Source organism: Papio anubis, chromosome 19 (assembly GCF_008728515.1).
Source record: "Papio anubis isolate 15944 chromosome 19, Panubis1.0, whole genome shotgun sequence".
Lineage (NCBI taxonomy): Eukaryota > Metazoa > Chordata > Mammalia > Primates > Cercopithecidae > Papio > Papio anubis.
Genome location: NC_044994.1, coordinates 15,287,568 through 15,315,471, shown reverse-complemented (window position 1 = coordinate 15,315,471; position 27,904 = coordinate 15,287,568). Strand labels below are relative to the sequence as shown.

Below are 27,904 nucleotides of genomic sequence, written 5' to 3'. Positions count from 1 at the left end.
ACATGTCCACAAAGCTTCCTGTGGGTGGTGGCCCCTGGGTGTGGAGTGCCACTTCCCCCATCCCTGCTGAGACCCACCAGCTCAGAAGAAGCCTGCAGGAGCTGGAGGATGAGACTGCAGTCCTGGAGCAGGATTCCAGGTGAGGAATCTAGCATAAAGTTGAATCTGAGCAGTTTGGACTTGAAGGAACTTATTTATCCCAGAACCTAAGACTCAGAGAAACAGCCTGGAATTGAACACTGAAATTCCTCCCGCAGCGTGCCAGTGTGGAGAGGCGGAACCCTATGAGGTCTGTGGCCACAGGCACCTCTCTCCCTGCCACGGAAGTGGCACCTGGCCTAGTGGCCTGATGGGCCCCGTGGTAGTCTCTGATTCTCTGAGGTTGGGGTGTGACAGGCAGTCCGTGAGCTATGTGTTATCCTTGAAGAGCAACTGCTCCTAGGTGCAATGAATCTTAGTAAAGGTTAAGAGTTAAATGTAGCAGCCAGGCACCGTGGCTCACGCCTGTAATCCCAGCAATTTGGGAGGCCGAGGCAGGTGGATCACCTGAAGTCAGGAGTTCAAAATCAGCCTGGCCAACATGATGAAATCCTGCCTCTACCAAAAATACAAAAAATTAGCTGGGCGTGGTGATGGGCATCTGTAATCCCAGCTACTTGGGAGGTTGAGACAGGAGAATCGCTGGAGGCCAGAAGGCAGAGCTTGCAGTGAACTGAGATTGTGCCACTGCACTCCAGCCTGGATGACAAGGGCAAAACTCCATCTCAAAAAAAAAAAAAGAAGTAAACGTAGCAGCATGATTCACAAGAGCCAAAACATGAGCACAACCCAAATGTCCATCTATAGATGAATGGATAAACAAAATATGGTGTATACAAACGATGGAATGCAATTCAGCCCTAAGTAGGAAGGCAATTCTGACTCATACTACAACATGGATGAACCCTGAGGACGTTATGCACAGTGAAATAAGCCAGTCACCAAAGGACAAATAGTGTGTGATTCACTCAAGTGAGGTCCATGGAATCATCATGCTCTTAGAGACAGAATAGTGGTTGCCAGGGGCTTGGGGAAGGAGGGAATGGGGAGTTAGTGTTTAACGGGTACAGAGTTTCAGCTGGAGATATGAAAAAGTTCCAGAGATGGTTGGTGTTGATGGTTGCATACAATGTCAATGTACTTACTGCCACAGAACTATCCACTTAAAAATGGTTAAGATGGTCACTTTATGTCATGTTTATATTGTCGCTTGAAAAAAAAAAGCAAATGCTTGATGCAGAGACTAGAATTCAAGTCTTGGCTCTGCTACTCACACCAGGGTGTGGTGGGTCTTGGCCAAGTTCATCTCTCTCAGTCTCAGTGTCCTTGTGAAAGAGGGATCGTGATTGTACTCTCCCCACAGTGGCAATGTGGGGACCTCTTAGATCAGATCTGAGTATAAACCTGGGGGCACAGTGCCTGCCTGGCACACTGGGGGTACTCAGGAAGTGTGGTTATTATGGTAGTTACAGGTTTTACTATTTACTGCTGATAGAAGTGGCCCAAATGCTTCTGTGGACTGTGTTTTCCCCTTCAGACACTCCCACGGCAGCATTTGGGGCATCGGCTTAACATCAAAGTTACAGGTTATACTGACCATGAATGACCGAGATCTAGGACAGGGTGTGTGTAATCTCTCTGGGTCTTCCTGTCAGTTCACATTCTCTCCTCCCACGAGAACCAGTTCCCAAGGGTACTCCACGCAACGTCACGTTGCCCTGCTTATGTGACCCCGAGGAACACTTCTTCCAGTGAGAACCTCCACAGTTCCCATTTAGACTCCTACGGAGAGTTGATCATTGCTGTTGACAGCAATCATAGTTCATTTTCTTTTATTTTGATTAAATAATAGCTTGACTGGAAAGTGTTTCCCAGTGCAGCAATTAATAACTGGCTGGAGGTGCCAAGGCTGGAGGTAAGGCCAAAAGCACTTCACCCAGCTGGTCACTAATTACCCAGGAAATGTTAGACTTGGAGGCTAACATTTAGTCTGGTACAAACTCTGAAATTGGTAGGGAGAAAAAGGAAAAAAAAGAGAAAAAGCCTAAGCAATTTCCTTTTAAGCAATGAAAAGTTTAAAAATGGAGCGGCGTGTTGCCATAGTCACCATCTCTGGCTCTGGGCTGGTCTCCGCGCTGGCATCCAGCGGACGGCATTGGACACGGTGTTCAGCAGGGGCAGCTGTGCCTCTCAAGTCCCCATAATGAATATCTGCAGCTCCAGGCTCCCTCAGAAATCCTCAGGCCCTCACTTGTCACCTCATTTCCTCGGGAAGTGTTTCTAATTACACATTTCTTGCTGCCGGCTCCAGGTCAAGTCTTTTTGTACACAATATGCGAATTACATAAAACCACAAAACAGTGAGGGGACTTTGGAGTGATCAAAATTGCCATGTAGTTGTTTTAACTTAGTAGTTAAGCATCCGTGGGTGTAATAGGATGTCATTTGCATGAGCAAAAACAACATTAAAGGAACAGCATGCGTTTCGTTCTTGAGAACTCTTTGTGGAGGTCAGAACCCATTTCAGCAAGATATCTGTGTAACAATAGAATTTCCAACTCTAACACATAGACTGTTTATTTTAACTACCATAGCAGGGGCTTTGTAAAGAGAGACTTGTTTTGGACTGTTACCTGGGATCTGCCATTTAGGGAACTAAATGGCAGTTTTGTTTCCTGGAAGTGAAGATCCTTATCTTTGGCCTCTCTTAGCTTAGGAAATTCTCCAAGACGTAAAGCAACATTCACCAGCTATTCTTAGAGAAAACTCTGAAATCAAGTTAAATTTATGTCCAGATGCTACTGTTTGGGTGTTAAGGGTTTTTTTAGAGTTGAGTAAATTGGAGGATTCTTTAGCTCTTAAAGAAAGTGGCAAAAATGGTTTTCTAAAAAAATGGGTTTAGCTGGACTGAGGCAACCCCCTCCCACACTCCAGTGTTTTGGAAGACTGAGCCTGTGCACAATGGAGGTACGGGGGATTTCTGGTTGCCTTGGTGAGGCCATGGAATTTTGTTCAAGTGAACCCCCAGGCCATGCCCATGGATGTCCCAGAACCAGGGATGGCTGGTTCTGGCCCCGGCTTGCAGCTGATGCAAGACCTGTCCTGTCTTGAAGACATTATGCTAAGTGAAGTAAGCCAGTCATGGAAAGACAAATACACTGATTCCACTTGCATGAGGTACTTAGAGTCATCAAAATCATAGAGACAGAGTGGTGGTTGCCAGGGGCTAGGGGGAAGAGGGAATGGGGAGTTAGTGTTTAATGTACAATTTCAGTTTTACAAGATGAAAAGAGCTATGGAGATGGATGGTAGTGATGGTTAGACTACAATGTGAATGTACTTAATGCCACTCAACTGTACACTTAAAAATTGCTAAGATGGTGGCGGGCACAGGGGCTTACGCCGATAATCCCAGCACTTTAGGAGGCTGAGGTGGGAGGATCACCTGAGGTCAGGAATTTGAGACCAGCCTGGCGAACATGGTGAGACCCTGTCTCTACTAAAAATATAAAAATTAGCTAGGTGTGGTGGCTAATTAGCTGGGGCTAATTAGCTAGTCCCAGCTACTAGGGAGGCTGAGGCAGGAGAATTGCTTGAACCCAGGAGGCGGAGGTTGCAGTGGGCTGAGATTGCGCCATTGTACTCCAGCCTGGGCAACAGAGTGAGACTCTGTCTCACAAAATAAAATAAAATAAAAAATTGCTAAGATTACGGGTAAATGTCACGCTATGTATATTTTACCACACAGATGGAGGAAGGAGAGAGGAATCTATCCTGACCCCATTCCCTAAGGAACTTCAGCAGGAAGTAGCAGTCACTGCAAGAAATGTCTTTTGCTCCAGGTTTCCCTCTGCCCACTGGCCCTTCCTCCTCTCAGTCTCCAAATGTTGAGTGTCCCCAGGCCAGTCCAGGACTTCTCCTCTCTATCTACACTCGCTTCCTAAGTATCTCATCCAACGACAAGGCTCTGTGAGCTGTGACAGAGTCTGTCTTCCAGAGTTGGTCCAATAGTATCTCTCATTCTATATGCTCTTCTCCAATATGATCTTCACATTCCTTCCATAGAGAGAAGGGATCTTCAATCTAGGCAGACTTGTGACTCTCTTGTTACCAACAGAAGGGAGTAGAGATGATGCTGTGTGACTTCCAAGGCTAGGTTAGGAAAGCTGCCATCTAAGTAGTCCAACTCCCGAAGGCTGCCATACTGGAAGGAAGCCCAACCCACATGGAGAGGGCACTGTAAGTATCCCAGTTGACAGCCTGTGCTGAGGTTCCAATGAATAACCAGCCAGGTCTGTGGGTAAAGATGCTTCCAGATGATTCCAGTCCCAGGTCTCATGTTGACTCCAATCCTTGAGTCTTCCAAGCTGAAGTCCCAGAAACTGTGGAGTAGAGACTAACAATTTCTTCTGTGCCCTGCCCTGGATTCCCAGCCCACCTAACTGGTGGGCAAATGAAATAGCTGGTTTAAGCTAAGTTTGGGTTGTTTTTTTTTTTTTAAGATGGAGTCTTGCTCTGTCACCAAGCTGGAGTGCAGTGGTGCGATCTCGGCTCACTGCAACCTCCGCCTCCCAGGTTCAAGCGATTCTCCTGCCTCAGCCTGCCAACTGGCTGGGACTACAGGCATGCGCCACCATGCCCAGCTAAGTTTTGAATTTTTAGTACAGACAGGGTTTCACCATGTTGGCCAGGATGGTCTCAATCTCTTGACCTCGTGATCCACCCACCTCGGCCTCCCAAAGTGCTGGGATTATAGGTGTGAGCCACCATGCCTGGCCAATTTTTTTTTCTTTTTTGTTTTTAAAAACAAAGCAATAGCGTCTGGAACATCATCTGTAATGACTCCCAAGTTTATATCTCTAACTTGGGCCTCTCATCTGAGCTCTAGACTCACAAATCTAAACTGTTTAGCATTTCAACTTGGAGATTTAACAAGCTTCTCATAGAACTTGCTCTGGTCAAGCTGATCGTCCCTGCCTTGCAAAGCTGCTCATCCCTCAGGCATCCTCATCTCAATAAGTGATTTCCTCGCTTATCCGATACCCAATTGCCCAGGCCAGAAATCTAGACATTGTCAGTAAGTTCTTGCTTTCCCTCACCCTCCACTCAATCCATCAGCAAGTCCTGTGCCCTCCATCTTCAAAACATTTCCCAAATAGGAGCACTTCTCACATATTCCACGGGTTTAACCCCAATGCAAACCACATCATCTCTCTCCTGGACACTCTACACAGTCCTGTCTGGTCTCCCTGCTTCCACTCCTGGTCTGCAGTTCCCTTCCCCACAATCAAGTCTCCAGAAGCCACAACAATCATTTCAAGATGTCAGTTATATCACAAGCCCCAAGCCCTCCTTGCTTACCTGTCTGGTGATTGTCTGGGAATCTAGCAGGGGCTCTTGGTCAGAACATCCACATCTAGCTTCTCCATGTGACCTGGACTTCCTCACAATATGGTGGCTGGGTTCAGAGCAGAAGCATCCCAAGAGAGAGCAAGAGAGTCCCCAGAACCACATTGCTTTCTAGGACTGAGCCTTGGATGTCACTTCTGCCACATTCTGTTGGTTGAGGCAGTTACAAAGTTCCACCCAGGTTCAAGGGGAGGGAACACAAACTCTACATCTTAATGTGGCCTGCTAAGGTCACATTCTAAGAAAAGCATCTAGAATGGAATATATATTCGTGCAGCCACCCTTGGAAAATACAATATACCACACCATCCAGAAAGATTTAACTCCATAAGTGACCGGGCGCAGTGGCTCATGCCTATAATCCCAGCACTTTGGGAGATTGAGGCTGGTGGATAGCCTGAGGTCAGGAGTTCGAGACCAGCCTGGCCAACATGGCGAAACCTCATCTCTACTAAAATTACAAAAATTAGCCGGCCATGGTGGTGTGCACCTGTAGTCCCAGCTACTCGGGAGCTGAGGCAGGAGAATCGCTTGAACCCGGGAGGCGGAGGTTGCAGTGAGCTGAGATTGTACCACCGCACTCCAGCCTGGGCAACAGAGTAAAACTCCATCTCAAACAAACAAACAAACAAAGATTTAACTCCGTAAGAAAGAAAATAATCTATACACCAAAAAATATCACAAGCACAATATACATGCGAAAGACAGGTTAAAGAAGTGCTAATTCCTCTTCCTTAGCTCCTCACTGAGCCCCTCCTTTGGACAGTGTGGGCTGATTTCAAGCTTCAAGGGTATTTGGGTGGTAACATCTTTTATAATCCTACAGGGACAGGAAGCCAAGAATGCCCTCTCCCTCAGTTCTCCCTGTAAGGTTCACTTCAGATGCTCCTTTCCACAGCCCCTCCCCACCCCCTCTTACCCGCTACTCACCCCTTCTCCCTTAGTTATTCACCTGTCTTTTAAAATCTTACCTCTCTTTAATCCCTCAAGTGTCAAGCTGTAGACCTTAAACATATACGATGTCTATATGTCAATCATATATCAATACAACTTTTTTTTTTCTTTTTAAAGAAGCTGGGTGTGGTGGCTCATGCTTGTAATCCCTCATACTCAGGAGGCTGAGTGAGAGGATGACTTGAGGCCAAGAGTTTGAGACTAGCCCAGGCAACACAGCGAAAACATCTCCTAAAAAAAAAAAAAAAAAGAGCGAGTATTGAACTATAGATTTTTCAAAGGGCAGGGATTTTTAAAATTCATTACTGTCTCCCCTTCCTGCCCTGGTCCCACTATTATTCACATGTATTAATTATTCAGTACATGCTGGTGGAATTCACAAAGAAGTAATTGTGAACCAGGATCCAGCTCATCAATAGTTAATCCTGGAATATAGTAGGTGCTCAATAAAACTTTTTTTTTTTTTTTTGAGATGGAGTCTCTGTCGCCCAGGCTGGAGTGCAGTGGCATGGTCTTGGCTCATTACAATCTCCACCTCCTGGGTTCAAGCAATTCTCCTCTCTCAGCCTCTCGAGTAGCTGGGATTACAAGCGCCCACCACCATGCTTGGCTAATTTTTGTATTTCAGGAGACATGGTGTTTCACCACGATGGTCTCAAACTCCTGACCTCAAGCAATCCACCCGCCTTGGCTTCCCAAAATGCTGGGATTACAGGCCTGAGCCACTACATGCGGGCCAAAGCATGGTTTTTGTTTTGTTTGTTTTCAGAAAGAGTTTTATTCTTGTTGCTCAGGCTGGAGTGCAATGGTGTGGTCTCGGCTCACTGCAACCTCTGCTTCCTGGGTTCAAGTGATTCTCCTGCCTCAGCCTCCCAAGTAGCTGGGATTATAGGTGCCTGCCACCACAGCCAGCTAATTTTTGTATTTTTAGTAGAGATGGGGTTTCACCATGCTGGCCAGGATGGTCTCCAACTCCTGACCTCACACTATCCACCCACCTTGGCCTCCCACAGTGCTGGGATTACAGGCATGAGCCACTACACTTGGCCCAAAAACATGTTTTCTATGAATGGACTGCAATCCACCAAATACGCGACACTTAAGGGAGACGTAAACCTAAGAGCTGGTCCTTGCCTTCAGTTACTATTGACATCTTGTCCAACAACAGAAGAGCTGTTACAGGCAGTCCATGATTATGAGCTACTGACGACAGCAGGACTTAGAGAGAAAGCTTTCCTAAGCATGGACAGGCAAAGTCAGAAAACATAAAGGAGAAGATTGATGGTTTCTACTGCATAAAAATGAAACACTTCGGCTGGGCATGGTGGCTGACGCCTATAATCCCAGCATTCTGGGAGGCTGAGGCAGGTGGATGACCTGAGGTCAGGAGTTTGACACCAGCCGGACCAGCATGGAGAAAACCCGTTTTTACTAAAAATACAAAATTAGCCGGGCATGGTGGCAATATGCCTGTAATCCCAGCTACTCAGGAGACTGAGGCAGGAGAATCGCTTGAATCTGGGAGGCAGAGGTTGCAGTGAGCCAAGATCGTGCCATTGCACTCCAGCCTGGACTACAAGGGCGAAACTCGGTCTTAAAAAAAAAAAAGAAACACTTCTGGACATCAAAAAACACGGTAAATAAAATCAAGGCAAATGGTAAGCCAGGAAAAAATTGCCACTATATTAACAAAGGGTTAATAGCCTTGATATATGAAAAGGTCTGGTAGATCAGTAAGTAAAACACATATACTCCAAAAAATTAGGGAAAGGCTATAAATAATCAAAACAAAAAGAAAACTATAAATAGTTAATAAACATATTTAAAAAAACCCTTCAACTTCATTTGCTAATGATAGTACTAAACATACTAAAACCACAGGGAAATAACATTTTTATCAAACTGGCAGAGTATTTTTTGTTAAGATAAGGTGCAAAGTTGGCAAGACTAGGGAAACTGAAAATTGATGTTTAAAGTTGCATGTCATAGGCTGGGCGCGGTGGCTCACACCTGTAATCCCAGCACTTTGGGAGGCTGAGGCAGGCGGATCTCCTGAGGTCAGGAGTTCGAGACCAGCCTGACCAACATGGAGAAACCCCGTCTCTACTAAAAACATAAAATCAGCCAGGCATGGTGGGGCATACCTGTAATCCCAGCTACTCAGGAGGCTGAGGCAGGAGAATCACCTGAACCCAGGAGGCAGAGGTTGCAGTGAGCCAAGATCGCCAATGCACTCCAGCCTGGGCAACAAGAACGAAACTCCATCTAAAAAAAAAAAAAAAAAAAAAAAGTTGCATGTCAGAAGGCTTTAAAATTGGCATGCTCTGTGACCTGGCATTTCGACATTTCCAGATTCATGCCAAAGAATTTATTTCACAGGTCTGCCAAGATTTGTACACAAAGATGCTCCTTGAAGTATTGTTTTTAATAGCAGAAAATTGGAATTAATGTCTAGCCATTCGGACTGCTTAAATAGATCACTATAAAGCAACAATACATAGCCAACAACTATATAGCCATTTCAAATGCTGATATGAAATAACATGTAATGAAATGGAAGCATATTTACGTTACATAGCTAATTAGAAAATCAGATCCTCAAGCAAATGTACAATGTCATTTTATTTTTCATCATATAGATATATACACACATATATATTCCATAAACATTAACATGCAGATAAGCAGCCTAGAATGATTTATTCCAAAATTTTAGAAATCTGAGTGATTTTATTTTTCCTGTCTCTGTTATGTGTTTTTAAACATTCTACACTAACTTATATTACTTTTTCTATTCAGGGAAAAAAATACTATTATTTCTCTTTAGTGGTGTGGAAGTTGGCCCTTAAATGTAGATGGGAATGCCAGTTTGGCTTTCCTTTGAAAACATCTCAAGGCCCCAGGGGTGCACATTTACAACAGTCTGTTCTCTCCTGAGAGGAGAGGGAGGGTGGGAGGAATTTTGGTGAATGTCTGTACTTGCAGTTCATCCTACAGTCAATCTTTAAGACTGTGGGAATAGGTGCTTTGCATTCCCTAGAACTGAAGCACATAGGTCTGGTTTGCTGTCCTTCTGTCTGCATCACGTGGAAAGGTCTGGGAGTGGAGGCCTGCCTTAATCTAAATGCCACACCAGCCCCATCAGGGGCATTTCTATTTCCTGAGTAAGTGATCCGACGGATGTGCTTTATTTTCTCCCATCAGAAATAAAGGGATGATATCATCAGCTCTATACACTGCACGTGGGGGTGGTGGAGAAGTGAATGACAGCATTCTGCAGGATAGAACCAGATGGGTGTGAGAAGCTGGATGGTAAGAGGGAAACAAAGTTTACTTATCTTCTCGATTTAGCTCTCAGTTTTATGAGGATACAGAAAAATCATGCGAAGAAACCTGATGGGAATAGTCTCTAACACTAAAAAAGCAATGGGCCGGGCTCGGTGGCTCACACCTGTAATCCCAGCACTGAGACGGGTGGATCACAAGGTCAGGAGATCAAGACCATCCTGGCTAACACGGTGAAACCCCGTCTCTACTAAAAATACAAAAAAAAAGTAGCCGGGCATGGTGGTGGTCACCTGTAGTCCCGGCTACTCAGGAGGCTGAGGCAGGAGAATGGCGTGAACCCGGAAGGCGGAGCTGGCAGGCTCCCTACTTGGGAGGCTGAGGCAGGGGAATTGCTTGAACCTGAGAGGCGGAGGTTGCAGTGAGCTGAGATCATGCCACTGCACTCCAGCCTGGCAACAGAGCAAGACTCCGTCTCAAACAAGGTATTTGTTTTTTCCACTGTGCTATTTGCTAGAACCAAAAGATCAGGAAATGTTTCTAAATGCTCAAGTGTTTTAGCTGACTTTTTAAGAGGTTTCCTTTGGATTCAGGAAGCTTTGAATGGCATAACAACCTATTTGATAAAACCATTGGCATATTTAATGGGATGCTCTCTACAAATGCTAAAAGGAAATTTAATAATCCCACAAAGTCTCCCAACTCTCTCCCCTTCTAAATACAGTCGCATGTCCCACAGCATGTCCTACAGCTGGCATGAACCCGGGAGCTGAGATGGTGCCACTGCACTCTAGCCTGGGCAACAGAGCGAGACTCCGTCTCAAATAAATAAATAAATAAATAATAAAATGAACCAATGGGGCGGGGCGCGGTGACTCACGTCTGTAATTCCAGCACTTTGGGAGGCTGAGGCGGGTGGATCACGAGGTCAGGAGATCGAGACCCTCCTGGTCAGCATGATGAAACCCTGTCTCTACTAAAATACCAAAAATTAGCCAGTCATGGTGGCGCATGCCTGTAGTCCCAGCTACTTGGGAGGCTGAGGAGGGGAAGTGCTTGAACCTGGGAGGTGGAGGTTGCAGTGAGCTGAGATCACGCCACTGCACTCCAGCCTGGCAACAGAGCAAGACTCCGTCTCAAACAAACAAACAAACAAAAAACAGTGGTTCAATCTTCATGAATTCCTCTGACTCTATTTCCAAATATAATTCCTAAATAAAACTACCCCCCTGCACTTTAGGGACCACTAAGCAACTGAATATTATAGTACAGAAAAAAGGAGGATTAACAATATGTATTCACGATGCTTGTATCAAATATTAAACCTTGTCAGTCCACAATGGTTATACCCACAGGGGATCTGTGGGTATAAACAAAGGCATTTCCTTCAACTTCAAGGTATTTATTTTTTTCCACTGTGCTATTTGCTAGAACCAAAAGATCAGGAAATGTTTCTAAATGCTGAAGTGTTTTAGCTGACTTTTTACGAGGTTTCCTTTGGATTCAGGAAGCTTTGAATGGCATAAATGGGCTCTGTACAGATGCTTCTAGAAAGTTAATGTGTGCTCATCTCAGAGATTCCCAGAGAGTGACCACCTCCACATCCCACCTCACGGGGCTCATGACCGATGGCAATAACGTCAAAGGAGGCTGTAACTCTCTCTTAACTTTTTCAGGCTTGAAACCACAGAAAGCAATAAATTCAATGACACATATGATTGGCATCTTTCCCATGCCAGCAGCCACGGCTGCGAGCCGCCAACGACCCAGTTGTGTTAGAGTCCTTGACCTCATGGAGTTGACAGCTGGGAGTGAGAATGGAGCCACGGCGGGGACTGCTAACAGGCTTCTGGATATTTCTGTTCTTATTTTATTCTTGGATGCAAGAATGATTTTAAACAACCTGTTTGATAAAGCCATTGGCGTATTTAATGGGATGCTCTCTACAAATGCTAAAGGTAAATTTAATAATCCCACAAAGTCTCCCAACTCTCTCCCCTTCTAAATACAGGCGCATGTCCTACAGCTACCCCACAAATCTCTCTCCCCTTTTCCTCCACAATCTCCCAAATTCACTCCCAACCCAGCCTCTGACTTCTCTCTCTCTCTCTCTCTCCTTTTTCTCATCCTTTTCCAGTGGATGCGTCCTTCTTCCTTCAGCAACTCTCTCTTCTTTCCTGTAAATCAAGTCAGGTCAATCTTGGTCCTTCTCATTTTCCTCTTTTCCTTCAGCCCCACACATGCAGGCATAGCATCTACCAAGAAAGGCCGACTTCTCCTATTCAGTGCGGGAACTCAGCCGGTTACATAGTTAACTGGTTCCACAAATGTGCAATCTGAGCAGAGCGCGTAAGCAACTTACCCAAGGCCACACCGCCTGGAAGTAGCAGAACCAGTCTTCAAACTTCCTGATTTCAAAGCTTGGGCTGTTTCCGAAGTGCAGGGGAGGCCCTCAGGGAGGGTTCTGGGTGGATGAGGAACAGAATTAAGTCCCGTTTACAGACCGCTACCCACGTCCTCTCAGATTCAGTGGGTTGATCCGCTTCCACGCCCAAGACAGGAAACAGCCCTTCTCCCCGGAAGCTCACTACGGTCTGCGCCTCAAGAAAATCGTCCGTCCGCATATCTTGAAAAAAGCTTTCTTGCTCCCGGAGGCCTGCCCAGGGGCGTCCACGCTGGTTTCCTGTGCATGGTGCCCCGGAAGTTGCGGGAGACATTTTGTCCCAGGCTGCACAGTTCCTTTATTTCTCATGATGCTTTTTTGGAGGCTTTGAGGGGAAGAACTGCAGCATCTGCTCTTGGTTCACAGTCCTGCGGAGGTTCAAAGCCCAGGGGTTCTCACTGATGCTTCGGGCAGGGCCAATCAATACCCTAAGCTTCAAACTCAGGCTGTGTTAGGAACCTTTAAGAATTGACTCCTCTCGGTTGCAGTGAGCCGAGGTTGCGCCACTGCACTCCAGCCTGGGCGACAGAGGGAGACTCCGTTTCAAAAAAAAAAAAAAAGAACAAGAAGGGACTCCTCTGGTAGTTGCAGGTGTTTCAAAGACTCTGAGAAAAGAGTATCCCAAATATATATGTAAATACACGACCATCTTCTCAAGAAGTTACTGTTATGTAAAGTTCAAAAAACAACCACTATAAGGGGGAATTGATGGGGTTCAGAACATGCTACCCTAAACTATGGCACCTTGGTTATTTGAGAAAACAGCGGAAGTGCGAAGGTCGCTCTCACCTTCCCCTTGCTCTTCTGCCAGAAGCAGGTCATCAGACCCTCATTTATTCGGTGTCCTCCTTATATCTGGAGTAAAGGAACATCCTTAGCTCTGAAGACAGGGACACAGAAGAATCTAAATAAACAGGTCCTGCTGGGTTCCCTTCAGTTTATTCCCATTGGATCACATCCTTTTCCCTTCCAGTCCTATTTCTTTACAACTGTCCACTTTTCATTGAACTAAAAGTAACAATGCACAAGTTTAACCATTTCTTTGGGTCTTAAATGCTGAAGTCTCCCGTGTCCTGTAAAACTTACAATGAATTAAATTTGTATGTCTTTTCTCTCCCTCTTTTTCTTTTTTTTTCTTTTTGTGAGACAGAGTCTTGCTGTGTCACCCAGACTACAGTGCAGTGACGTAATCTTGGCCCCATGCAACCTCTGCCTCCCGGGTTCAAGTGATTCTTGTGCCTCAGCCTCCCGAGTAGCTGGGACTACAGGCACGTGCCTACACACCAGGCTAAGTTTTGTATTTTTAGTAGACGGGGTTTTGCCATGTTAGCTGATTTTGAACTCCTGACCTCAAGTGATCCGCCTGTCTTAGCCTGCCAAATCTTTTTGGGACAAAGTCTCACTGTGTTGCCCAGACTGGAGTGCAGTGGTGTGATCTCACTGCAACCTCTGCCTATCCTGGGCTGAAGCAATTCTCCTGCTTCAGCATCCCGAGTAGCTAGGATCACAGGTGTGTGCCACCACACCTGGGTAAGCAAATATATAATATTTTTTCTTTTTTTGAACAGGGTCTCACTCTGTCACTCAGGCTGGAGTGCAGTTGTGCAATCATAGCTCACTGCAGGCTTGACCTCCTAGGCTCAAGCAATCCTCCCATTGCAGTCCCTCAAATAGCTGGGATTACAAGTATGTGCCACCATGCCCAGATGATTTTTAAAATTTTTTGTAGAGATGGTGGTCTTACTATGTTGTCCAGGCTGGTCTCAAACTCCTGGCCTCAAGCGATCCTCCCTCCTCATCCTCCTTCTTTGGCCTCCCAAAGTGCTAGGATCACAGGCATGAGCCACGATGCCTGGTTCCTTTTCTCTTGCTAATCTGTCTTTTGTATGTAGGGGATCTCACGTATGAACCCTGCAATAGGAAGAAATGCGGCTGGGCTCTGTGGCTCATGCCTGCACTTTGGGAGGCTGAGGTGGGCAGATCACCTGAGGTCTGGAGTTCGAGACCAGCCTGACCAACATGGAGAAACACCATCTCTACTAAAAATACAGAATTAGCCAGGCGTGGTGGTGCCTGCCTGTAATCCCAGATACTCTGGGGGCTGAGGCAGGAGAATCGCTTGAACCCGGGAGGCAGAGGTTGCTGGTGAGCCAAGATTGCACTATTGCCTCCCAGCCTAGGCAAAAAGAGCGAAACTCTGTCTCTTAAAAAAAAAAAAAGGAAAGAAATCTTCCCTCAGCTATAGTACCTATGAGGCATTTTGGTGAGTGTGGGATAAAAGAACAGGAAGAGAAGAGACTTCAAAGTTTCTGCAGAAACAATTCTGGGCTGGGGGCACTCCCTCTCTAGGTGGGCCTCCCTGGTTTTGCTGGGGCCTCCAGAGTCAGAACTCCACTTTCCCATGGCCAAAGGTCCACAGCCACTTCCAACCCTGCCCCCTGCCCCAGGGAGCTGGTGGCCAACGTGAAGGCCAACTACAGTGAGAAAAGTAGTCCTGCATCTCTGGACCAAGGGAGATTTTCGATGAGTGAAATTCATGTGCTTGGGGTTTGAATAAGCCTGGACCTCCTAATTCATTTTTAATATTCATCTTTGATCTGCTTTTAGCATAGTGACCAAACAATAGTCAACTGGTTCAAAACCAGAATGGACAGGTGCTTTCAGGAAGCCTCCTCCTAGTCTTAAAAAAAAAAAAAATCAACAAAGTATATATCGTGAAAACATGATTTGACAATATACTCCCTAAACATAGGTGAAACACTTGAAAAAATCAAAATAAGATATTAGAAAGAAGCACATTTGCTTTAAATGAGTGAAACTCTATGTGCTTGGAGTTTGAATAAGCCTGAGCTTCATACTTCATTTTTCATACTTGTCTTTGATCTGCTTTTAGCATAACAATCAATCAACAAACTTTGGACTGACTACTTGAAGAACCATAGCGGGAGAAACCGCGCTAGATTTGTTATCTCCCTACCAGAACTGTAGGGGGAAAACCAACATTCTTTCTAGCTTAGTGTTCAGAAGAAATCCCTTTATCAATTTATGTCGGTTTTAGCAATTTAGACTCTATTAAAATGTGGAGCAGCAAAAGATTGAAACCTCGGAATAAGGAGCTGGCCAGGCAGGGTGGCTCAGCCCTTTAATCCCAGGATTTAGGAGGTCAAGGAGTTCAAGACCAGCCTGGGCAACATGGTGAAACTCCATCTCTACAAAAAAAATTGTTTTTTTTTAATTAGCTGGGTGTGGTGGCATGCCTGTAATCCCACCTATTCAGCAGGCTGAGGTGGGAGGATCACTTGAGTCTGGGAGGTTGAGGCTACAGCGAGCTGAGATTGCATCACTGCATTCCAGCCTGAGTGACAGAGTGAGAACCTGTCTCAACAACAACAAAAAAATGTTTTTAAAAAAGAATAAAGAGCTGAGAACAGCCTTTCTAGAAACTCAAGAATTAGTATGCTAAAATGATGTGTCAAAACTGTGGTCTTTTTGTATTTTTAATAGAGATGGGGTTTCACCATGTTGGCCAGGCTGGCCTCGAACTACCCACCAGGCTGAGATCCACCCACCTCAGCCTCCCAAAGTGCTGGGATTACGGGCATAAACCAAGGCGGGCGCCAGTAATCCCAGCTGCTCGGGAGGCTAAGGCAGGAGACTCACTTGAACCAGGGAGGCAGAAGTTGCAGTGAGCCAAGATCACGCCATTGCACTCCAGCCTGAGAGACGAGCGAAACTCCGTCTCAAAAAATCAAAACAAAACAAAACAAAACAAAAAAAACCTGTGATCTTCCTAGAAACTCTCTAGAAAACCCTGTCTTCACAGGAACTGTCCAGTCATTTCCCTTCAAGTGCTTGAGAGTGAACCCCAGAACATGAACAGCATCAACTGCTTTGTGTCTCTGGTTCCTCTTCCTGAGGAAACCACGCTGTTGTTAGCAAGTGTCTGTATGTTGTGAAGTTCTTACAGCTTATCAAAAGCTCTTCATTAAGAGAAATGTGTGCCAGCAGGCATAGCAATAACAGCCTCAGACAGACAGACACACACCCTTCAGTATTCAGAACATTCATGCCTGTGTCAACAAGATTTCAGATAAGGACAAACATAAGAATCCAAGCATCATGTTCTACTTGCCCTCACCTCACCTGCCTCTGCCTGCGCTGTATTTTCATGCATTTAATTTTCTTTTTCTTTCTTTTTTTTTTTTGAGACAGAGTCTCCCTCTGTCGCCCAGGCTGGAGTGCAGAGGCGCGATCTCGGCTCACCGTCTCCCGGGTTCACGCCATTCTCCTGCTTCAGCCTCCCGAGTAGCTGGGACTACAGGCGCCCGCCACCATGCCTTGCTAATTTTTTGTATTTTTAGTAGATACGGGGTTTCACCATGTTAGCCAGGATGGTCCCGATCTGACCTCGTGATCCACCCGCCTTGGCCTCTCAAAGTGCTGGGATTACAGGCGTGAGCCACCGCCCCCGGGCTGCATTTTAATTTTATTATTATTATTATTATTTTTTGAGACAGTGTTTCACTCTTGTTGCCCAGGCTGGAGTGCAGTGGCACAATCTCGGCTCCCTGGAACCTTCACCTCCTGGGTTCAAGCAATTCTCTTGCCTCAGCCTGCTGAGTCTCTGGGATCACAGGCATGTACCACCATGCCCGGCTAATTTTGTATTTTCAGTAGAGACAGGGTTTCTCCATGTTGGTCAGGCTGGTCTGGAACTGCTTACCTCAGGTGATCCGCTCGCCTCGGCCTCTTGCCTCGGCCTCCCAAAGTGCTGGGATTATAGGCATGAGCCACCGTGCCTGGCCTTCCTGCATTTTTATTAGGTAGCCAACCATCATCCCGATTTGTATCTACTTTGGCATTGCCCTAAGAAATACATTTTCTAATTTTTAGAATAAAAACATTTTTCCTGTATTACTGGACAGTGAATTGCAATAACCTAATTAAGGTATAAAAGATCTATGATAGCTGGGCACAGTGGCTCACACCTATAATCCTAGCACTTTGGGAGGCTGAGGTGGGCAGATCGCTTGAGGTCAGGAGTTCAAGACCAGCCTGGCCAACATGGTGAAACCCTGTCTCTACTAAAATACTAAAAATACAAAAATTAGCTGGGCATGGTGGCATGTGCCTGTAATCCCAGCTATTTGGGAGGCTGAGGCAGGAGAATTGCTTGATTGAACCTGGGAGGTGGAGGTTGCAATGAGCCAAGATCACACCACTGCACTCCAATATGGGCAACAGAGAAAGACTGTCTCAAAAATAAAATAAAATAAAATAAAATAAAAAAATAAAAAGAGAAAGAAAAATATCTATCATATGTAGTTTTTAAAAATCACATATGGAATGAACATAATGATTTACTTTAGGCGCCATAAATATTTTGACCCCAACATTTACATGAATTATACAGCAGGTTTATCTTGATCACTGGTCTTATAATGACTCCTGCAGATTTATTGACACTTGGTGGAGCTGATGGATCAATGCTTTTAAAGTTGACTCCAGAGACCGCACTAATACTGATTCACTTCTGACGTTTTGGTAAATATGATTCAAAAATATTCCAGTCTATCATTCATGATGCATTTAAGTGAATCTCTATTATGTTTGGTAACAATTTTTAGAAAATAAAAAAATGAATAAATAAAAAGGAATTTATTAAAGTACAGGGAGGCCGGGTGCGGTGGCTCAAGCCTGTAATCCCAGCACTTTGGGAGGCCGAGACGGGCAGATCACGAGGTCAGGAGATCGAGACCATCCTGGCTGACACAGTGAAACCCTGTCTCTACTAAAAAATACAAAAAACTAGCCGGACGAGGTGGCGGGCGCCTGTAGTCCCAGCTACTCGGGAGGCTGAGGCAGGAGAATGGTGCAAACCCGGGAGGCGGAGCTTGCAGTGAGCTGAGATCCAGCCACTGCACTTCAGCCTGGGCGACAGCGCGAGACTCCGTCTCAAAAAACAAAAAAAAAGATAAAAATAATTAAAAAAATAAAGTACAGGGAGAAAAAGGGAAAATTTTAGACAAACTTTTCCCTTGGATTTGATTACTTGAAAGCACCCCAAGCCTATGAATTTGGTTCCTTCTCCACAGAAAATAGCTGCTCTCATTCCCCTTCTTAGAAACAAGTCTGGGTTGTTTGCCCAAGGGTGGCTGGTGACAGTTCCTTGTATTAGGCCAAGGCATTAGTGGCCTTTGGCCAAAAGAGCTGGGCGGGGAACTGAGGCCAGAGTACACGGAAACCCAATGCTTAAACAGCAGTGAGTCAGAAGTTGGTAAACTATGGAAGTTGAGGGCCCAGAAATGCCAGAGTGCTGAGCAAAGACAGGAAGGCAGAGTCCAGGCACCTGTCAGCTAAGGCACTTGGTTAGAGTTGAAGCACTAAATCAAGAAATGGTCAAACAGCCAGGCATGGTGGCTCATGCCTGTAATCCCAGCACTTTGAGAGGCCAAGGCAAGAGGATGACAATTTGGGAAACTGAGGCAGGAGGATCTCTTAAGCTGGGGCAATATAGGGAGATCCTTTCTCTACAAAAAATAAATTTAAAAAAAATTACTAATAGCTGGGTAGGGTGGCACGTGCCTAAAGTCCTAGCTACCCAGGAGGCTAAGGTGGGAGGATTGCCTAAGTCCAGAAGGTTGAGATTGCAGTGAGCCATGTTCACACCATTGCACTCCAGCCTAGGCAACCGAGTGAGATCCTGTTTCAAAAAAAAAAAAGACGGCTGAGTGCGGTGGCTCATGCCTGTAATCTCAGCACTTTGGGAGGCCAAGGTGGGAGGATCACGAGATTAGGAGTTCAAGACCAGCCTGGCCAAGATGGTGAAATCCCGTCTCAAAATACAAAAATTAGCCGGGCATGGTGGCAGGAGCCTGTAATCCCAGCTACTCAGAAGGCTGAGGCAGAAAATTGCTTGAACCAGGAGGCAGAGTTTGCAGTGAACCGAGATCATGCCATTGCACTCCAGGCTGGGTGACAGAGTGAGACTCATCTAAAAAAAAAAAAAAAAAAAAAAAAGAATGTGGCCTTTGCTCATTTGACTTCTTCCCCTCAGTTCTGCACCTTCCACTAATACACATTCTCTTTTTTCCGTGCTTATTCAAAACCTGCTCCTCTTGTAAAGTGATGGCCACACTCTCTGTGTTTAACAAAGCTGACTCTCAGCCTTGTGAGTCAGTGAGTCCCCAGTTAGGACTTAACCTCATGATGTCTTTTTACGTTGTTGAAACTGCTGTTCCATGTGTCTTACTTCTCCAAGACAGACTATAAGCTCCTTGAGGGTAGAGCCTGACCAACAGGAAGAAAGGCCACATTTCCACGTGTCAGGCTTGCTCACCCAGGATGGACTCTCTGGCCTGTGGTTTGTTACATTTTCCTGAACACAGACGGGATTGTTTCCAGAGTCTGAGGTGGGGGTTGAATCTTCAGGATTAAGTGGTCCCAGCACAGCCTAGTTGTGGAGTATGGGCATAAGTTCCTGGTGGTGCTTTCTGACTATATACCCTCTTACCATTTTGTTCTCCAATTTTCTTTGAATTTGTATTTATTTACCTTTTTTTGAGATGGAGTCTCGCTCTGTCACCCAGGCTAGAGTGCAATGATACGACCTCAGCTCACTGCAATCTCCACCTCCTGGGTTCAAGCGATTATCACGCCTCAGACTCCCAAGCCGCTGAGATTACAGGCAGCCATCATCATGCCTGGCTAATTTTTCTATTTTTATAGAGACGGGGTTTCACCATGTTGGCCAGGCTGGTTTTGAACTCCTGAACTCAGGTGATCTGCCTGCCTCAGCCTCCCAAATTGCCAGGATTACAGGTGTCAGCCACCATGCCTGGATTCCAATTCTCTCTCTCTCTCTTTTTTTTTTTGAGACAGAGTTTCGCTCTTGTTGCCCAGGCTGGAATACAGTAGTACAATCTCGGCTCACTGCAACCTCTCTCTCCTGGGTTCAAGCGATTCTCCTGCCTCAGCCTCCTGAGTAGCTGGGACTATGGGCACACACCACCACGCCTGGCTAATTTTTTGTATTTTTAGTAGAGACGGGGTTTCACCATGTTGGCCAGGCTGGTCTCGAACTCCTGACCTCAAGCGATCCACCCGCCTCGGCCTCCCAAAGTGCTGGGATTACCGGCATGAGGCACTGCACCCAGCCTAGTATTCATCCTTTACTGTGCATCCTCCCTGTGCATGGAGCATCTGCTTTTAAGATCAGGTGAACAGATGGGCTCCCCGCGCGGCTGCCTTGGCACTTTGGTTGTCTTACATCTGTACTGTTCAGTTGGGGCATTGCTGGCATTGGGGCCAGAGGGGGGCAGTTCTACGTCCTTGGATTAAAGGACTTTTAACATCCTGGCTCCCTCCACTCACTGAGAACAGCATTGCCACCCATGAATACAACAAGCAAGAATGTCCACATAAATGTCCATATGGGCCCTAGGGAAGGCGAGCCACACCCAGCTGAGTCACCTGCTCTTGATGCTGCCTCCCCGCCGTGCTCCCCAAAATACACACACATTTTCTCCCTTAAGGGGATTGCTTGTGCCCTTATCAATAGACAGTTTCTTTTTTGAAAGCTTGTCATATCTTTAAGTCATTCTTCCTTTTAGCGTTTCTATTTTGCCTTAGAATGGGTATTACACTAAAAAATATTTTGTTTTATTCTATTTTACTTAGTTTTTTTTTGCTTGTTTTTTTTTTTTGAGACAGGGTCCTGTTCTGTCACCCAGGCTGGAGTGCAGTGGTGCAAGTAATGCTCACTACAACCTCAGCCTCCTGGCCTCAAGCAGTCCTCCTGCCTCAGCTCCTTGAGTAGCTGGGACTACAGGTGAGTGCCACCATGCCTGGCTAATTTTTACGGTTTTTTATTTTTCATTTTTTATAGAGATGGGGTTTCACTGTGTTGCCCAGGCTGGTTTCAAACTCCTGAGCTAAAGCGATCTTCCCACCTCAGTTTCCCAAAGTGCTGGAATTACAGGCGTGAGCCACTGCGCCCTGCTGCATTTTACTTGTCATTATGGGAAATGTCAAACATACACACAAATAAAGACAATAACATAATGAACTCCTGTGAATCTATCAACTGGTTTCAACAATGATCAATTCATAGACAATCCTGTTTTTCTTTTCCCTTCTTTCTTATTTTTTTATTAGAGACAGATCTTACTATGTTGCCTGAGCTAGAGTGCAGTGGCTTCCGACTGGCACAATCACAGCGCACTGCAGCCTCAAACTCCGGGCTCAAGGAATGCTCTTGCCTCAGCCTCCTAAGTAGCTGGGACCACAGGTGTGCACCACCTTCCTGGCTGACAATCTTGTTTTCTCTATACTTCCACCTAGCTGTCCTCAGCTCCTTTCCTGCTGCCACTAGATAATTTTGAAGCAAATGATAGACATTATATCATCAAGTGTATGTACCTTTTGGATAAACTTTCTGATATCTTTTTTTGTTTGTTTGTTTGTTTAGACAGAATCGTGCTCTCTCACCCCCGCTGGAGTGCAGTGGTTCAATCTTCAGCTTCCAGTGTTGCTCACTTGCAACCTCCACCTCTCAGACTCAAGCAGTCCTCCCATCTCAGCCTCCAAAGTAGCTGGGGCTACAGGTGTGCACCACTACACCTGACTAGTTTTGGTATTTTTCGTAGAGATGGGGTTTCGCCATGTTGCCCAGGCTGGTCTTGAACTCCTGGCTTCAAGCCATCCTCCTGCCTCAGCCTCCCAAAGTGTTAGGATTACAGGCATGAGCCACTAGGCCCAGCCAAACTTTCTGATATCTTTTTGCTTTTTTAAATCAACAAAGGTTAAGGTGAAACACTTAACCCTTCCTTACTTCCTTTGCTTTCTTAACTCTCTAGACCCCTCCCTTCCATACCACCCACACCTGCCTCCTGAGTTGCCAGACTTGGCTCCAGGGTTGGAGCCACCTCCCTTTCTTCCTTTACCTTTTGAGACAAAAATGCTCGGACAAGTTCAGGATTTACCAGATGCTCTGTGTTTTTGGCAGAAGGAGACTTTCAGCAGCTGTTTGGATCATGCAAGTTTTGTTACTATTCTGTGTTTCATCTGTGCTAGTTTGGTGATCTATATGAGGCAATTGGCATTCACATCTCTGTCGGGTGGAGCGAAATATAGTTGAACACCACCAGAATAGCATGTCTGTTTCCACCCCTCCTCGGGTTCCCTGGAAAGCTCTCTCCCAGGCTGGGAACTCTGAGTCCATGATTTTACCAATCCTCCCATTTCCTTCCTGTCTTGCAGATTGGAAAAAAAGGTATGTCCATCCCAGTACTTAAGGAAACCAAAGAGATGGCTTTTCAATTTTGTCTATAGAACTGTTTTGAAAATGAGGAGAAAATGTGTTGAGTCGGTTAATGGCTGAGTGCTCATAAGCACAGAAGATTGAAACACTGGGCTCTGTCGGATTGGTTCTTAAAGGATTAGCATGATCAAGTGGGGCGTCCTACTTTCTTCCTTCCTCCCCCTCCTTGGGGTGTCTTTGCTGGCTACTCGATTGCCTGCTGGTTAGAACTGACTGACCCTGCTGACTTTGGGCCAGCTCTCTGAAAACAAACTGATGAACGGTATCAACACTAAGCCTGACCCGAAGCGGTGCTAAGAGCGAAGCCATTGATGCCGAGGGTCCCTAGCTCTTCAGTTTACACTGGGAGCTGTGACCTTGACCTGGATTGTGGTTTTTGAGTCAGTTTTCTCCATGAATCATAGCCCTTCTCTCTTTTTTCCTCCCAAATGTAACTCCCCTCTGACTCTGCCTCTAGATGGGTGTTTAAAAAGAGTGTAGACCTGAGTGAAGAATAAATAGTCTGGATGACCCCTGGATACTGAAGCCGCACATGGCTCCTGTGGAAAGAAGGAGATGTTCAGTGCTCATGGGTAGCACCCCAAAGGAACGCTGAGATCCTTCTATTCAATTAGCAGGTGACCTCTTGTTTACAAACATCTCAGCAGGAGAGTCTTCTATCCAAATTCCACTCATAAAAAGGAACATAATTTTGACTGCTTTATCTTCCTTTGTACTTGTAACATGAACCCCAGATTAGAAGGTACAGTGGGAGGCCGGGCGCAGTGGCTCACGCCTGTAATCCCAAGACTTTGGAAGGCTGAGATGGGCAGATCACCTGAGGTGGGGATCACGGCACTGCACTCTAGCCTGGAACACGAGAGCAAAACTCCATCTCAAAAAAAAAAAAAAAAGCAGGGGGGTGGGTGGTGCTGGGCACAGTGGTTCACACCTGTAATCCCAGCACTCTGCGAGGCCAAGGTGGGTGGATCACAAGGTCAGGAGATCGAGACCATCCTGGCTAACATGGTGAAACCCTGTCTCTATTAAAAATACAAAAATTAGCCGGGCGTGATGGCGGGGATCTGTAGTTCCAGCTACTCAGGAGGCTGAGGCAGGAGAATGGCATGAACCCGGGAGGCGGAGCTTGCAGTGAGCTGAGATCGCGCCACTGCACTCCAGCCTGGGCGACAGAGCAAGACTCCGTCTCGAAAAACAAACAAACAAAAAAACAAGAACGTGCAGTGGTAGTATTATCATTACTATTATTGATGCTGGCCAAACATCCAGAGTGATTTAAGCAACTTGCCTAAAGCCAATTCATTAGCAGGGGAGTCTGGAGCCTATATCTATGCTAGAATAGAAAGTACAGTTTGCCATGCCCTGTCCACTCTTCTGTCTGCTTTGGTTAAAGTCATAGTTTATAATAAGGCAGCCCAGCTCATGACCCTTTAAGTGGTCATAGGCAACCCAGCAGATCACCCTTGGGAGCTGTGGTATGCAAGCACATGGAGACGGAGGACCCTATCCTTGCCGACCGCTCAGAGTTGTTGCAGCAGCTAAAAGCACAAGGGTATGTGAAAGTCCTGTGTCAACTGTGAAGTCGCATTGAAGTGAAGACAATGATGGTGATATTAATCTCATGACACCTGTGGAGTATTTTCAGTTAGCAAGTCATTGAGCTGAGTTCTTTATGCATCATCTCATTTCATTCCCATAACAATCACGTTTTTGTTAGAATTCTTATTGTCATATACATATAGTATAAGCAATAACATATATGTGTTTAGTATGCCGTATTTAGTGCTATAAAAACTCTCTGGGGCCAGGCGCAGTGGCTCACGCCTGTAATCCCAGCCCTTTGGGAGGCCGAGGTGGGCAGATCACCAGGTCAGGAGATCAAGGCCATCCTGGCTAACACGGTGAAACCCCATCTCTATTAAAAATACAAAACATTAGCCGGGCGTGTTGGCGGGCGCCTGTAGTCCCAGCTACTCAGGGGGCTGAGGCAGCTACTGCGGAGCTTGCAGTGAGCCAAGTGAGACTCCATCTCAAAAGCAAACTAACTAACTAACTAACTAACTAACTAACTAACTAACTAACTAACTAAAAAACAACCTTTCTGGAGGCCAGGTGCAGTAGCTCATGCCAGCATGAGCTGTAATCCCAGCAATTTGGGAGGCTGAATCAGGAGGATCACTGGAGGCCAGGAATTTGAGACCAGTCTGGGCAACACCGTGAGACCCTACCTCTACAAAAATTTAAGAAATAAAAAGAAGGTAATAAATAAAAAAAAAAAGTTGGGCTGGGCGCAGTGGCTCACACCTGTAATCCCAGCACTTTGGGAGGCCGAGGCGGGCAGATCACAAGGTCAGGATATCGAGACCATCCTGGCTAACACGGTGAAAGCCTGTCTCTATTAAAAATACAAAAAAATTAGCTGGGCATGGTGGCGGGCACTTGTAGTCCCAGCTACTCGGGAGGCTGAGGTTTTCTTGTGGTTTTCTTGTGACCTTTTGTATTTTTGTAGTAGGCGTCAATGATTTGGAGTGGGATTGGTCCAGAGAATGTGTGTGTGTGTGTGTGTGTGTGTGTGTGTGTGTGTGTGTGTGTGTTTATTTTGAGACAGAGTCTCACTCTGTCACCTAGGCTGGAGTGCAGTGGCACAAACATAGCTCACTGCATTCTCAAACTCCTGGGCTCAAGCAATCCTCCCTCCTTACTCCCTCAGTAGCTGAGACTACAGGTGTCTACCACCATGCCAAGCTAATTTTTAACTTTTATTTATTTATTTATTTATTTATTTTTGAGACAGAGTCTTGCTCTGTCACCCAGGCTGGAGTGCAGTGGTGCTATCTCACTCAGCTCACTGCATGCTCCGCCTCCTGGGTGGTAGGTGCCTGTAATCCCAGCTAATCAGGAGGCTGAGGCAGGAGAATCACTTGAACCCAGGAGGCAGAGGTTGCAGTGAGCCGAGATCGCACCACTGCACTCCAGCCTGGGCAACAAGAGAAAAACTGTCTCAAAAGAAAAAGAAAACCAATGGGTATCCCAAATAAATCAAAACAGATACCTAATCACAGCCTTCTCTGGAATTCATAACTCATCACTCACATAACAGGGATTTCTTTCTCTCTTTATTTCTTTCCTTTCTTTTTTTTCTTTTTCTTTTTTTTTTTTTGAGACAGAGTCTCGCCGCCCAGGTTGGAGTGCATACATCTCGCTCACTGCAAGCTCCGCCTCCCCGGTTCACGCCATTCTTCCTGCCTCAGCCTCCCGAGTAGTTGGGACTACAGGCTCAACCGCCTCCGGCTACTCTCTTATTTTTAGTAGAGACGGGTTTCACCGGTTCATCTCCTGACCTTTGTGATCCTACCACTGCCTCCCAAAGTGCTGGGATTACAGGCGGAGCCACCGCCTCGCCTTTCTTTTTTCTTTTTCTTTTTTTTTGAGATGGAGTCTCACTCCGTTGCCGAGGCTGGAGTGCAGTGGCGCGATCTCGGCTCACTGCAACCTCCACTTCCCGGGTTCAAGCGATTCACCTGCCTCAGTCTCCCGAGTAGCTGGGATTCCAGGTGCCCACCACCACACCCAGCTAATGTTTGTATTTTTAGTAGAGATGAGGTTTCACCATGTTGGCCAGGCTGGTCTCGAACTCCTGACCTCAGGTGACCCACCCACCTCGGCCTCCCAGAGTGCTGGAATCACAGGTGTAAGCCACCGTGCCCAGCCAACATAACAGGGATTTCTAAGTGTGATGGTTAATTTTAGGTGTCAACTTGAATGAATTGAGAAATATCTAGAGAGGTGGTAAAGCATTATTTTGGATGTGTTGGTGAGGTATTTCCAGAGGAGACTGGAGTGTGAGTTGGTGAACTGAGTAGGGAAGATCTGGTCTCAGTGTGGGCGGGCAACATTCAATCGGCTGGTGGACCACAGAGAACAGAAAGGCAGAGGGAAGGCAGAGCCTCGTGCTCCCTCCTGGACCTGGGACGGCCTTTTCCTCCTGCCCTTGGACAGCAGGACTGCAGGCTCCCTACCTTTGGACTCCGGGACTTACATGAGCACCCTCCTCCACCTGCCCCGAGTTCTCAGGTCTTTGGCTGTGGACTGAGAGTTATACCACTGGCTTCCCCAGTTCTGAGGCTTTGGACTTGGACAAAGCCACATTACCACCTTCCCTAGGTCTCCAGCTTCCAGATAGCCTCTCATGGGACTTCTCAGCTTCCAAAATCACATGAGCCAATTCCCCTCATAAATCCCCTCTCATGTCTCTGTATATCCTATTGGATCCATCTATCTGGAGAACATTGACTCATCTAAAGCATCTTAAAAATAAGAATACATGTATATATTTTAAAAAGGAATATATATGTGTACACACACACACACACACACACACATATATATATATTTTTGAGACAGGATCTTGCTCTGACACCCAGACTGAAGTGCAGTGGCGCCATCATGGCTCACTGCAGCCTTGACCTCCTGGGCTCAATACTCCTGCCTTGGCCTCCTGAATAGCTGGGACTACAGGCACGTGCCACCACACCTGGCCAAAAATATATACATATTCCTAAAAGTGGTTATTCAGCAATGACCTGCAATTTATAAAGAACAAGAACAAAACTTATCTTTAAAATCATCATTTTAATAATTGTTCATTGCCACTCCTTTGGTCAGAGTTTCTCTAGGTGGTAGGTGGTAGCTGCTTTTCTCACTCCTATTCTTTAAGACAGCAAAAGAAGAAGCCTTCAGATGAAGTTAATACGAAACCAGAGACAGTGAAGAGAGAGAACCAGAGGTTGAGAAGAGGAAATACCAGCTTCTTTCAGGATGATGTTACTTCCTTTTTAAAGACAAAAAAAAAAAAAAAAAAAAAAGTCTTTTCATGTTGGATTGTCAAGGCATAAATTGTAGTGTGGTTCCAAAATGTCTAATAATAGGGAAATAATTTAATAAATTATAGTACTGTCAAACAATGAAGTATCATGAGCCAATTAAAATGAATTTTTTAGGTCGGGTGTAGTGGCTCACGCCTGTAATCCCAGCACTTTGAGAGGCTGAGGCAGGTGGATCGCTTGAGGTCAGGAGTTTGAGTCCAGGCTGGCCAACATGGTGAAACCCCTTCTTTACTAAATACAAATATTACTCTACTCTACTAAAAATACAAAAATTAGCTGGGCGTGGTGGCATTGCATTATTACAGAGGTTATCATCGGATGTTGAAGTCATGGCTTTAAAAACATTTTTAAAAACATTAGTTATTATACTTTCTATTTTCCAAATATTTATATGGGCATTTATTTTTTTATAATAAAAGTTGGATGTAAAATAATAAAGGATTTTCATATTGTGGTTAAACTGTAAATGAGAGTTACTGAGGTTTACAGTTTCCAAAAATAAACATGTGGTTTTAATAGTCCTGTCTCATTGTGAATAGAAATACAATTTTTCAGCCGGGCGCAGTG

The 27,904-nt window shown here is 45.7% G+C and overlaps 1 long non-coding RNA gene across 1 annotated transcript; it reads left to right on the top strand.

Annotated features, from left to right (window-relative positions):
* The first annotated feature begins 51 nt into the window (after nt 1–51).
* Nucleotides 52–27,333, top strand: LOC110741783. The gene is made up of 3 exons (XR_002518646.2): nt 52–139; nt 9,607–9,714; nt 27,169–27,333. It is a non-coding gene; the product is annotated as an uncharacterized LOC110741783 (long non-coding RNA).
* Nucleotides 27,334–27,904: the final 571 nt, after the last annotated feature.